General features: G+C 34.7%; 1 pseudogene; it reads right to left on the reverse strand.

The window, feature by feature from the left end:
• Nucleotides 1–1,317: 1,317 nt before the first annotated feature.
• On the reverse strand, nt 1,318–9,843 carry LOC113928462 (annotated as a pseudogene).
• Between the last annotated feature and the right edge of the window lie 2,378 nt (nt 9,844–12,221).

Here is a 12,221-nt window from a genome sequence, read left to right on the forward strand (position 1 = left end):
TTAAGCAGATTTAGCCACTCAGGCCCAGATAGTTTAGGTACAGACAAGGTACATTCTCTGCTTGCCATGGCTAGAATGAGTCCTGTACAATAAGATCTAGAGAGCAACAAGGCCCAAATGAATGCTGCTATTTATTTACTTATTTTTTTATAGTAACTTTAAAATGACAGAAGTTTGGTGTTTATGTGCTACTATGAGGTAGCCAGTAGAAATGAGACAAATGAAGACACATGAAACACAGGATAATGGAGAGATCAAGTTCCCAAAGGATACTGAAAGGGATAGGATTTTGAGCATATGTCAACAAATTTATCTTAGAGAAGAAAAGAGAAACATCCATCTAGACAATGGAAACAAACAAGAATATTTTTGTAGATTCAATTTGGAGGGAAAGAACCACATATCACTTCAGTTGACAACACCAACTGCAAGTTATTCAGGATACACCATTGTTTTTTCTATGGTAAATACATGATGTGAAATAAAATATTTAGAAAGCTTGCAGAAGATCTGAGAAGTTACCATAAACTACTATTTTTTTAAAGATTTTATTTATTTATTTGAGAGAGAGAGAGAGAGAGAAACAGCATGAGAGGGGAGAAGGTCAGAGGGAGAAGCAGACTCGCTGCTGAGCAGGGAGCCCGATGCGGGACTCGATCCCGGGACTCCGGGATCATGACCTGAGCTGAAGGCAGTTGCTTAACCAACTGAGCCACCCCGGCGTCCACCATAAACTACTATTAAAATGATTTCTGATCTTGACTCCTTAATAATTATCTGATTCAGAACAATTATTATAATATGCTGGATTTCTTGGACTAAACAGAAAACTTAGTTATGGTGAAAATTAGGAAATATGTATTCCTATTTTATATATATATATATATATATAAATGTATATACATATTTATGCACATATATATGTATCTAAAATATATATAGTGATATATATAACATATATGTATTTAACATATATATGGAAAAAGATAATAATGACCTATAAAGCAAAGAAAAATAGTCTTACAAGTAATTTTATAGAAGAGAAATATTAAGAAGTGTTCCTTTATAACTGAGGAAGAAGAATTTTAGTAATGAATTAGCAACTAAAATTTTGGTAGAATGATTATCTGGATATGTACTTGGTGCCGGAAATTTTCCATGTCAGTACTCAAAACAATGAAGTATTAATTATACTCCATCAACAGTGAAGAAGTAGGTAGGTAGCAGTAGGATAAACACAAGCACATCAGCCTGAAACAATGGGTTTTGTAAAAAAACATTCTCAATGTTTCTATTCAAATCAACCTCTCCACAACATTATGCTAAATAATGAAAGTTTAGTATAATACTAGATAGGCACCAATATGTTGACCTCTGCATGAGTGGATCTACACATGTGAAGTATTTTTGCTGAAAGCAGGTTTATAATTGAACTTCAAATGATAGATTATTGAAGAAAAGTCAGATTTCAATATTATGACTAAATTTATATAACCAGATTTTTAAAATAAAACACATATTTTAAATAAACATCAGTATATACTAAAAGAAATGAAAGTCTTGTCACCTGCATAGCCTGAATATTTAGCTCAATATAGGTGTTAGTGAACAATAGTTAGACTGACTGATCCACTAATTGAAATGGGTGATAGAAGGGTAGATTGATGAGTGGATGAATGCATGCATGCATGAATGGATGGAAGTTGGGATTGTTTTAAGTATCAATCCCTCTTTATTAAGTAGTGTTAATTCATAACCTAATGCTGAATTTACACCTGCCATTTTTTTCTTTTGTTTTTTAAAAGTTTTTATTTAAACTCAACTAATTAATATACATTTTAATATCAGTTTCAGGTTCACAAATAGTAATTCAACACTTTTATACAATATCCAGTATTCATCACAAGTGCACTCCTTAATCCCCAACACCTATTTTACCCACCCTCCTACCCACCTCCCCTCTGGTAACCGTCAGTTGGTTCTCTATAATATAGAGTCTGTTCCTTGGCTTGCCTTTCTCTCTTTTTTTTCCCCCTTTACTCCTTTGTTTTGTATCTTAAATTCCACATATGAATGAAATCATATGGTACTTGTCTCACTCAGACTGACTGATTTCACTTAGCTTAATACTCTCTAGTTCCATCCACGTCATCGCAACGTTGATACCAACTGTCCACTTTAGTAAACCAATACCCACATTACCAGCATTATTACTAGGGTTTTTAATTCTCTTCCACCAGAGTATAAGTATTCGTATTTTCCTTTTCTCTCTCATGAATTTCTCCTTCTATGATATTGCTGTTGAAGTCTTGTGTTAGTGCTTCTTTCCATCACTCTTACCTTTTCCTGTTCTCTGAACATCCCCTGAAGTTTGCTAAGCTCTCCTGTTGCAGTTTTTAGTTTAGGACTTCTTTTTCTTGTGCTCTGTTGCTTTAATCTTACCCCGAAGTTGCTGGCCTCCTTGTAAAAAGAGCTATTTGTTTCCCATGCTTTTTGCTACGGTACTTTCGGTCTGAAGTTTTGGGTACATTTAAAATAGCTGAGCTAAAGAAACCTGTGATTTAGATGGGATACTGGTTGTTTTCCAGGAAGACATCTACTCAACAGAACCAAGTAGCACTGCCCTTTGGTTTTATCCATTTGTTCACTTTAATGGTGCCATCAAAGCAAATTCTTGACATCTTAGCAGTTTTAAAGTTACAGTAGTTCATCCAGTGAAAGTAATCCAGGATTCCCATGAGTATACCTGTATGAGTTGCTCTCATCGTTAACATTTAATTAAAATTTAGTTACTTTGATTATGAGTTTGTTTTTTTTCAGGTTGAGTTCTTTAAGGAGTGAAGTGAAAATACATGCATGGCTCAATTTTATCTGCGTTGAGTCGGGGGTAACATATACGATATTATACTTTTTTCTTTGATTCATTTTCCTATTGTAATCAGATAAAATAATGATATTCCTCACCTTAAAAACTATCAAATCCGGGGCGCCTGGGTGGCTCAGTCGTTAAGCGTCTGCCTTCGGCTCAGGTCATGATCCCAGGGTCCTGGGATCGAGCCCCGCATCAGGCTCCCTGCTCGGCGGGAAGCCTGCTTCTCCCTCTCCCACTCCCCCTGCTTGTGTTCCCTCTCTCGCTGTATCTTTCTCTGTCAAATAAATAAATAAAATCTTAAAAAAAGATCAAATCCATGAAATAATAATTTAATTAATGTATTCTGACATTAATAAAATAATATTTATTTTTGAATTAATGAAAGTATAAATTCCATTTATTAATAATAACTAAATTTATAGAGGGATTTCTATGTTCTGGGCACTGTTCTAATCAATTTATGATTTTTGCGTCATTTAATCCTGGTATTTTACCTATAAGATTAAAAAAATCTTTATTATCACTATCATACAGTTTAAAAAAAAAATCTGTGCCTTAGTGGGGAATAAAATGAAACTACTTGCCCAAGTTCTGCTATTAAATGTGGAGCAAGGATGAGAACTCCAAGAGCCCACTTCCAGGACACTCAGTTTTAAGTCTGTATTGAACAGAAGTTCTCTTGCTTAGAGAAATAAAAAGAAAAAAATAAACATTATATTTGCCTGGCTGACTTTGATGGAGAATGTAGCACACGTAGTTTGGGCAGAAATCTGAGAAAGGTTTAGACTGCATTGTTCGAATGACAGCCTCATTGATAATTAGTAGGCAGATGACTTAGAAGCACATTGCAACTGTGTTAAAAAGTCTACCACACTTTTTGAACAGAATCTTCAACTTGCCAGGAATGCAGTACATTTGTTACGTTGCTGCTAAGACTGAGGAGAGTACATAAATTATTCAGGGTGAGGAGAGACATTAATTTTTTTGCAATGCAAAAGAGATGATTCACAGAATAGAAGTGATCAGAATTTATTAATGTATTTCTCCATTTAAAGGGAATAATTTTTTTCATCCTCTCCAGATAAAGCACAGGCATTCAAATAAAACTAACAGTTAACAAATCAAGCTTTATTTCCTAAATGTTTAAAAATAGAAAATTTGATATATATTACAATGAATAATTTGCTAATTGAAAGAATATTTGAGATTTAATAGTTTTTTTTTTTTTACAAATTTTCTGTAAATAATGAATAAACCAGTGAACAACTGGTGTGTTCGGATGCATGTTGGATTCCTTCACATATGTTTATAAATATGATAAAATCAACTCTGTTTCATTTACTTCACCTGCTCCCTTTTCAATATTTTATTTGGAATATTTCACTTACTAGAGTATAAGGATAAATGTTTTCAGTGTCCTTAAAAAAAAAGGATTCCTGTGCATTTAGTGAATTTTCACAGAGCCATCAGAAAATGTGAATCGAGTACCTACTATGTTCCATGAACTATTTTACTGAGTTTATTGGCTCAGGTTTGGCAATGGAAAAGACCCTGAATTTACATTCTCGTCTGTGAAGATAGATAAGCACAAATAAAACAGAAATGTAAATAATCACTCAAGCTTCTGATAGTTACATATGTTGATCAGAGAATTAAAAAAATAATAGGATAATAAATGTGGATCAGTCCTCTCTAAGGAAATGCTATTTAGAGCTGGGGATTCTTAAATCTGAGCTGGACTGTAACTTGTTTTAACCAATAGAAAGTACTGGAACCAATAGTTTGCTAGTTCTGGGCCTATGTTTAAGACCCCGTGTTTTCCTTCCACTCTCTTTTTCGGAATTCTGCCTGTGAGACATAAATGAGAAGTATAGTACAGCCTGGTAGAAGGTGAGAGATCACATGGAGGGAGGGCAAGTAGCCCCTGTGCACTCCCAGACAAGGTCATCCTAGTTTAACTGACAGCCAGCTGACTTACAGATACCTGAGAAAATCCAGTCTACATTAGTAGAACAACCTATCTGACTTGGGGTTGACTGGAAATGTGAGGGTGCCCAGTCCTGAACAGGAGTCAGGCCCAACTCACCCATAGCCTTGTGAGCAATAATGAGTGCTTAATGTGTAAGTCCTCGCACACATGTGTATGCACATACACCTGCCAGCATATGTTCATACATCACACAATCCTTACTATATGTAGGCTCTGCCTCCCCAAGACACACTGCCTGATAGTCATGCTCAGGCCATTGGAAACTGCAATTTAGGTGAAGGTAGCGGTTACCTCCCCTCTAAATAAATGCAGTACACTAAAACCTCAGACCACCACCAAGCCTTGTGCCTATAAGTCATAAATCCAAGTACTATGTAGTTGAGGAACTCACCTTAAGTGTTGTTTGAGAGATTACCTTTAGAAAGATGAAAGATCGGTGCAGAATGCACCTGACCCTTTCATAATTCAGGGGCCTGGCGTGCTATTGATAAATCAGTCATTGTCCTTCCTGTGAATTCCACAGCTTCAGCAGTTCTTGTTATTTAGTGCTGCTCAACGAGCTCCCGGGGTCCACATTGTGAATATTGTGGTAGTTTATTTCTCCTAACCATTTCCAAAAGGAGAACTCCTCCCAGTGCACACCTTCTTCTGAAACTTGAAGATCTTACCATTATACAAACACTGAATCTTAGGAGAGTATCTGTGTACGTGTGCTATACATGTATTAAGGAATGAGAAAGGCCACAATGTCCCACCCCATTTAATTATATTTTCAGCTGCAACATAACCCTATTTTTAGGATAGATAATATCAGAATTTCATTCCTAATTAATAGCTTATGTCCTAACCAATAAAATTGCACCTGTAATTTTTTGATTTTCTGAATTGACAGAATTTTCTCCTTAGATAATATTGTATCTGGTATGACTCTATCCTGTTAGGATTACCTCCTCAGTCCTCATTTTTATAATCTAAACTAGGTTGACTAGCCCCTATATCATTGCATGGTCACAATAAACTTACCTCTCATTTTGTCTAATGCATACTAGGAAATTCTATTAGTCTCTCTATTAGTTCATACAAATAGTAGTTGATTTTTGTTTTTGTTTTTTATACTAACAGAACTGTGAAGGATCTGATGTTACTTTACTTGCAGGCTAGCTCATTAACCTGTCTCTCATTCATGAATGCTAGCAGAAGTCATGATACTCCAGGTCAGAGACAAAAGACTTTCTTCTTTATGGCAATAGCAGTAGTGACAGTACCAGGATATTCTCATGCCAGCTCCCAAGCCCCAGCTCCCACAGGAAGATGTGAAGAGAGACAGATGACAGATGACATAAACACAATGAGTAGATTTTGTTACAGGAATGCAGTTTGCAAAGCCCGATTCAGGCTTCTCAAAAATGAAGCTGTTACTGTCTTGGTTCACAAGAAATGCCAAAATGAAAAAGCCCCATGAAATTGCAGGTTTGGGAATATGTTTTGAAGTGCAGATGATTGAGCTGCTTCTATGAGTGAAAATTGTACTTTGTGGGGAAAATACAAGGGGAACAGAAACAGAGAAAACAAGAGTCTTGTATTGAAAGGAGCAAAATATGGATCATTGAAGATAATGGATTATATTAATACACATACATTCAAGTTCAAGAGACCAACTGAAAAATAAAACTGTATTCACTTAATTTAAGGCTTAGAATGGGATTGTTACATTCTTATCTGAGGGTATAATTACTATTTTGATTCTTATTTTTCTGATTCTTAATAAATATAATTTTAAGTTAATTCTTTCTGGAAATCATGTCCATAGACTTGTGGAGTGTGACGCTAACTTAGGATGTCCATGTCAGAACTACACTGCATACCACTAGTTGGGGTTGAAACAGAATACCATGTATGTGCTGCTGATGACAAATATCTTTCTTTAGCTCAGACTTCTCATCTGCATTCTGCCTGCACTGTATATTGCATTTCTCCCTAAAACTGAGCACATCATTGATTTTTCCTTCCACACTTACTCTTTCTCTTTTGTTTCTATGTTAGTAAACACATGTGCAAATTAGCAAACCATATCCACCTGGCTTTTCAAGCCAGAAATGGTGAACTGAGTTTTGATCACTCCTCCCTGTACATCTCACACACTCAATCATTCACCTCTCATATCTCTGCAGTCTATCCACCTCTCTGTATCTTTGCTGCCACCAACCTGGTCCGGGTCACCATGATCTGGATGGCCACACTAGTCTTCAAATGATCTCTCACGGTCTTTCACTTCATCCTCTCCAGTGATGCCATACTTATCTTCAAATTGCTTCATTTGTCTTTAAGACAAACTTTAAATTTGTTCATCTATGTTATCAGGCCATTCATTTTCTGAGCCTCATCACCCACCTCTCTTTGCTTGAAGTTCTATGTTTTAGTTGGACTGTTCTTCAATTTCCTGCAGTGCTCAAATAAACTTTCACCTCAAGCGTTTCCAAATACTATTCCCTCCTCCTGTATTTTCTCTCTACCTAAGTTAATATCTACTTACTTCTTTCTCTAGTCTTAGCTTAATCATCATATTTTCCAGGGTCCCTTCATAGACCTCAAGGCCATTTAAATTGCACAATTTGTCTATTTCTAACATATCTTATATAATGTACACTATTTTAAAATTCACAAAAATGCATTATTGAATCCATGTCTTCTTAGACAGTGACTTCAGTAAGGGCATGGAGGGTACTTGTCTTGTTCTCTTGTTCAGTAAAATCCCCTAAACACTTAGAAGTCTATAAGTCAAATTTAGGCAAATCATTGACAAATGCATTGCAATTGTTCTTCCCAGAGTGCCTAAAATCCCTGGGATTTGTTACTCAGAAGGATAATGCTTATAATGTTCACATACAAATGTATATTTCAACTAAAAATACTTTTTTTGAGGTTAGACCTTCTTTTCTTATCTTGACATCATGGCAAGTTTTCTGGCTTTCTGATTTTTTTGCCTGTGTTTTGCACACTTGAAAACCAGAAATAAATTAGAGAGTATTTGTCAAATTTCATGCCTGTTCATCAGCAGCATGTCAGGTGCTTCAAGTGGAAGAGAGGAGAAACATCCACAAGAATAAAATTGGTGAATTCTTCCATTTGCTATTTCTAGCAGTAGTAAAATCAATTGTATCTAAGAGGCAAAGCAGTGTGCTAATTACACCTTTTATTCAGGATGGTCAGCTAAATGGCCATTTTCACTTTCTACAGCATTATATTAACCCATTCTAGATCTAACGTCTTAAAACACAACAGACAAAATAATCACCATTTTTATTTACTAAAGGTTTTATTCCAGCTATTATTAAAAATTATTTTCATGAATTATTTTATTTCAAAGGCCCAATAAAAATTATGCAATAGATAATAAATCAACATATGTTTACTGAGTCCCTACTCAGCACAGTCAATATTCTAGTTGATGGGTCAATTGCAAAGAACAAATTATATACAAAAATCCATGTTCTCTTGGAGTTTGCATTTTATCATGGGAAATGTAAAAAAAAGAATAAATCAATTGCATACTGCATTAGATGATGATAAGGGGTATGAGAAACATAAAGCTGGCAATGGGTTTTGAGAGAAGTTATGACAAAGATTCCCTCCCTGACTAAACTACCGGTACAGGTAAAGAGAAGACCTGGAATCTTCCTACAAGATTTGACTGGGTGGCTTGAAGATTGTGACCTACTGACTCTTCAAACTAGAAACAAATATTTGTTCTTGGAATAATAGGACCCTTACTCACATCAAATTTGTGTAGTTGGACTATTCTTTCAGGGGTCTGAGATAACTTCTCTTCTACAAAATCTATTTTGTACTTGTGTTGAAATATACCTTTTTTTAAAGATTTTATTTATTTATTTTAGAAAGAGAGAGAGCTGGGGGAGGGGCAGAGGAAGAGGGAGAGAGAGAATCTCAAGCAGACTCCCTGCTGAGCACAGAGCCCTATACAGGGCTCCATCTCACAACCCTAAGATCATGACCTGAGCTGAAACCAAAAGTTGGACGCTTAACCAACTGAGCCACCCAAGCACCCCTGTGTTAAAACATACCCAATGCTACTTTTGCTTCAGCTTCCAGAATTTCAGTTGTAAGATCTTTATAAATTAAAGCACAAGTATCTTTTGTGAAGGAATGTAACTTCTCTTTTGTTGGCATCCACTCACCAAGTTCCTTATCTAAAACTACATCATAGGGGTGCCTGGGTGGCTCAGTTGGTTAAGCATCTGTCTTTGGCTCAGGCCATGATCTCAGGGTCCTGGGATCGAGTCCCGCATTGAGCTCTTTGCTCAGCGGAGAGCCTGCTTCTCCCTCTCCCTCTGCTCCCCCTGCTTGTGCTCTCTCTCTCTCTCTCTCTCTCTCTCAATGTCAAGTAAATAAATAAAATCTTACAAATAAAATAAAATAAAACTACATCATAGCAGAAGTCTCCAGAGATGACAGAAACTTCTGGAGCTTTGAACAAATTGAGCACATATTCACCTTCAAATGCCCTGTCACACAGCCCATTATCATGGCATAAAAATGTTCATAAACCTTATTCACTTCCCCTGGATCATGATCTTTGAAAGTAAGAAATTTAACCTCACAGACCTTGATCAAAGGGTTATACAGGTCACAAGGCTGTCTGTCCACAGAGCTGGAATGGACTTCCTGCAATACCACCCACTTAAATGCATGACAAAATGTAAGGAGTTGAAATGTTTTTGTTCATCACAAAGACAGCGCCAGCGTCAGTTTTCTCAGTGTTTAACTTCAATCTTCTCAGTTGGAGAAGTTAATGATAACTGCCTGTTTTCCTCCTTACTAAGGAAATCATTCTGCATTTCTATCAGTTCTGTCAGGGACAGCTGAGAAGTTGGCCATGTTGCTATAAATCTCCAGCCAGCCATCCCATGCTACCACCTGGGGCTGCCTACCAGAGCCGAAGCCTCCAGACCCCCATGGACATTGCCTCCTTTGCAACATTGTGCTCCCATATTTTAGTCTCATTAATAAAAATGTCGGTTATTTTTGCAAAATTTTTGTCAAATGGCACTTATCTGTAAACCATTATACATTTTTTCTTTCCAAAAATGTAAGCATTTTAGAACCATTCATTAATTATTGATTATGAACAGTTCAACTGATGAGAGACTTTAAAGCACCTAGGGATTAATTTTAATTCACAGTTATTTGAGAAGTTATTCTAAAAGTAAATGGCTTCTAATTATTTTGAACTTTTTCTTTTTCAGTCACAGAGGATTTACTTTAAAATCATTTTAAAACCATTTCTGAAACAAAGCAGCAGCCCAAACACTTTTGGCTCCTTCCGAGTATTTTATTAAGGCATAAATATTTCAATTACCAAATAACAAGTCTTTACAATCTAGGGGATTGATTGCATACAAAATGCTTGATTTACTTAAAGTGTACTTAGAGTTATACAGTAAAAAGTACATTATAAATCCATCTTTCAGAAGACTAGTCAGATCTTTATTTCCGCTCAAGGCCATTGTCCATATTCTGTTAAAATGAACAAGAATTTGAGAGAGATATGTTATTGTCTCATAAGAAAGTATCAAGTGAAATTAGAAAATACATAAAATTTTTATTTTATTTATTTTATTTATTTTGTTAAAGATTTTATTTATTTATTCATGAGACAGAGGGAGAGAGAGAGAGGGAGAGAGAGAGAGAAGCAGAGAGAGAAGCAGCCTCCCAAGAGCAGGGAGCCCGATGTGGGACTCGATCCCAGGACCCTGGGATCATGACCTGAGCCGAAGGAAAACGCTTAACCATCTGAGCTACCCAGGCGCCCTATTTATTTATTTTTTAAAGGTTTTATTTATTTTTTTGACAGAGAGAGAGCCAGAGAGCACAAGCAGGGGGAACAGCAGAAAGAGGGGCTCGATCCCAGGACCCCAGGATCATGACCTGAGCTGAAGGCAGATGTTGAGTTGATATAAAGCTTATATGGAAAAATTAATATGAAATAATAGAAAAATCTGAAACCAGAGTTAATAAAATTACCTTAGATTTGTCAGATGAGAAAACATATCATAAACCATTCTAATGACTGCTAACCTGAGAAACAGTAGCCAGTCCATATATACTCCCAAGTACAGGGGAAATTTTTCATATGTAATTAAGGTGGCATATCACATAGTTGAAGAAAAGGTAGACTTTTTATGAAACAGTGTTGGCAAACCTGGACCGTCATTTTGCAAAAGAAAAATTGATAAAATTGAATACATAAAATACATTATGCTAGAATAAACATCAAATGAATGCTACCTAAGTTTAAAAAAAGTGAAATTATACAAGCAATAGAAGAAACTCTCTGTAGGTTTCCTTTGAATCTGGATATGAGAGAAGACTTTTTAACCTATAAATACAAAAAAATAAACATGTAATAAAAGATCAATACACTGAGCTACATAAAACAATTTTATGGAAAAAAGTTAAATATTATTTAAGAAAAAATAAATACAAACTGGAACATATATTTGCAAAGAATATGATAGAAAAAGAGCCAAACTCACAAATGTAAATACTGTTTAAATCACTTTGTTGATGTATGATTAACATACAAAAAGCTATTCATATTTTTAGGACAAATTGTTACCTTTATATAAAAAAAGCAATGTGAAATTAAATAGATTGTATATATATATACTATGTAATTATATAGTTATTTATGTACTATGTAATATATATAATGTGTTATATATAATATATAATGTGTTATATATATTACATATAATATATTATATATTATAGATATATACTATAACATAATAATACAAAATATAACATATGTAATATATAAAATATATAATATTATAAAACATAATACAAATATACTACATACTATATACAAATATATATGTACTATATACAAATATACTCTATATACTATATATTTATATATATATAAAATACTGTTATTTGTTGTAAGGAAATCAAAAAAATAAGACATGAATATGTATTTGTGATCTTATTTTTGAAAAAAAGAAAAGAAATGCACATCATAAACACAAAGCCAATTAAATTAAATCACTTATCGATAACAGCAATGGGATAATAGGGATTGAAAATGGAACGAGACTTTGATATTTGAATCTTGTTAACTATTCCTAAAGTTAAACAATGCAATTAAATCTAAATTATATAAAACAGGAGGGGAAAACTAAAATTAAAACAAGTAGAAAAACATAATTACATCAAGTTGATAATATGAAGAGAATATATACATTGCATACACACAGAGAATTAATTATTTCAAGTAATTTTGAATACCATACTTTGATTGCATTTCCTCTATGGGATGTAGTTTGAAGGATAATT

Source organism: Zalophus californianus, chromosome 5 (genome assembly GCF_009762305.2).
Source record: "Zalophus californianus isolate mZalCal1 chromosome 5, mZalCal1.pri.v2, whole genome shotgun sequence".
In the NCBI taxonomy this organism is placed as follows: Eukaryota; Metazoa; Chordata; class Mammalia; order Carnivora; family Otariidae; genus Zalophus; species Zalophus californianus.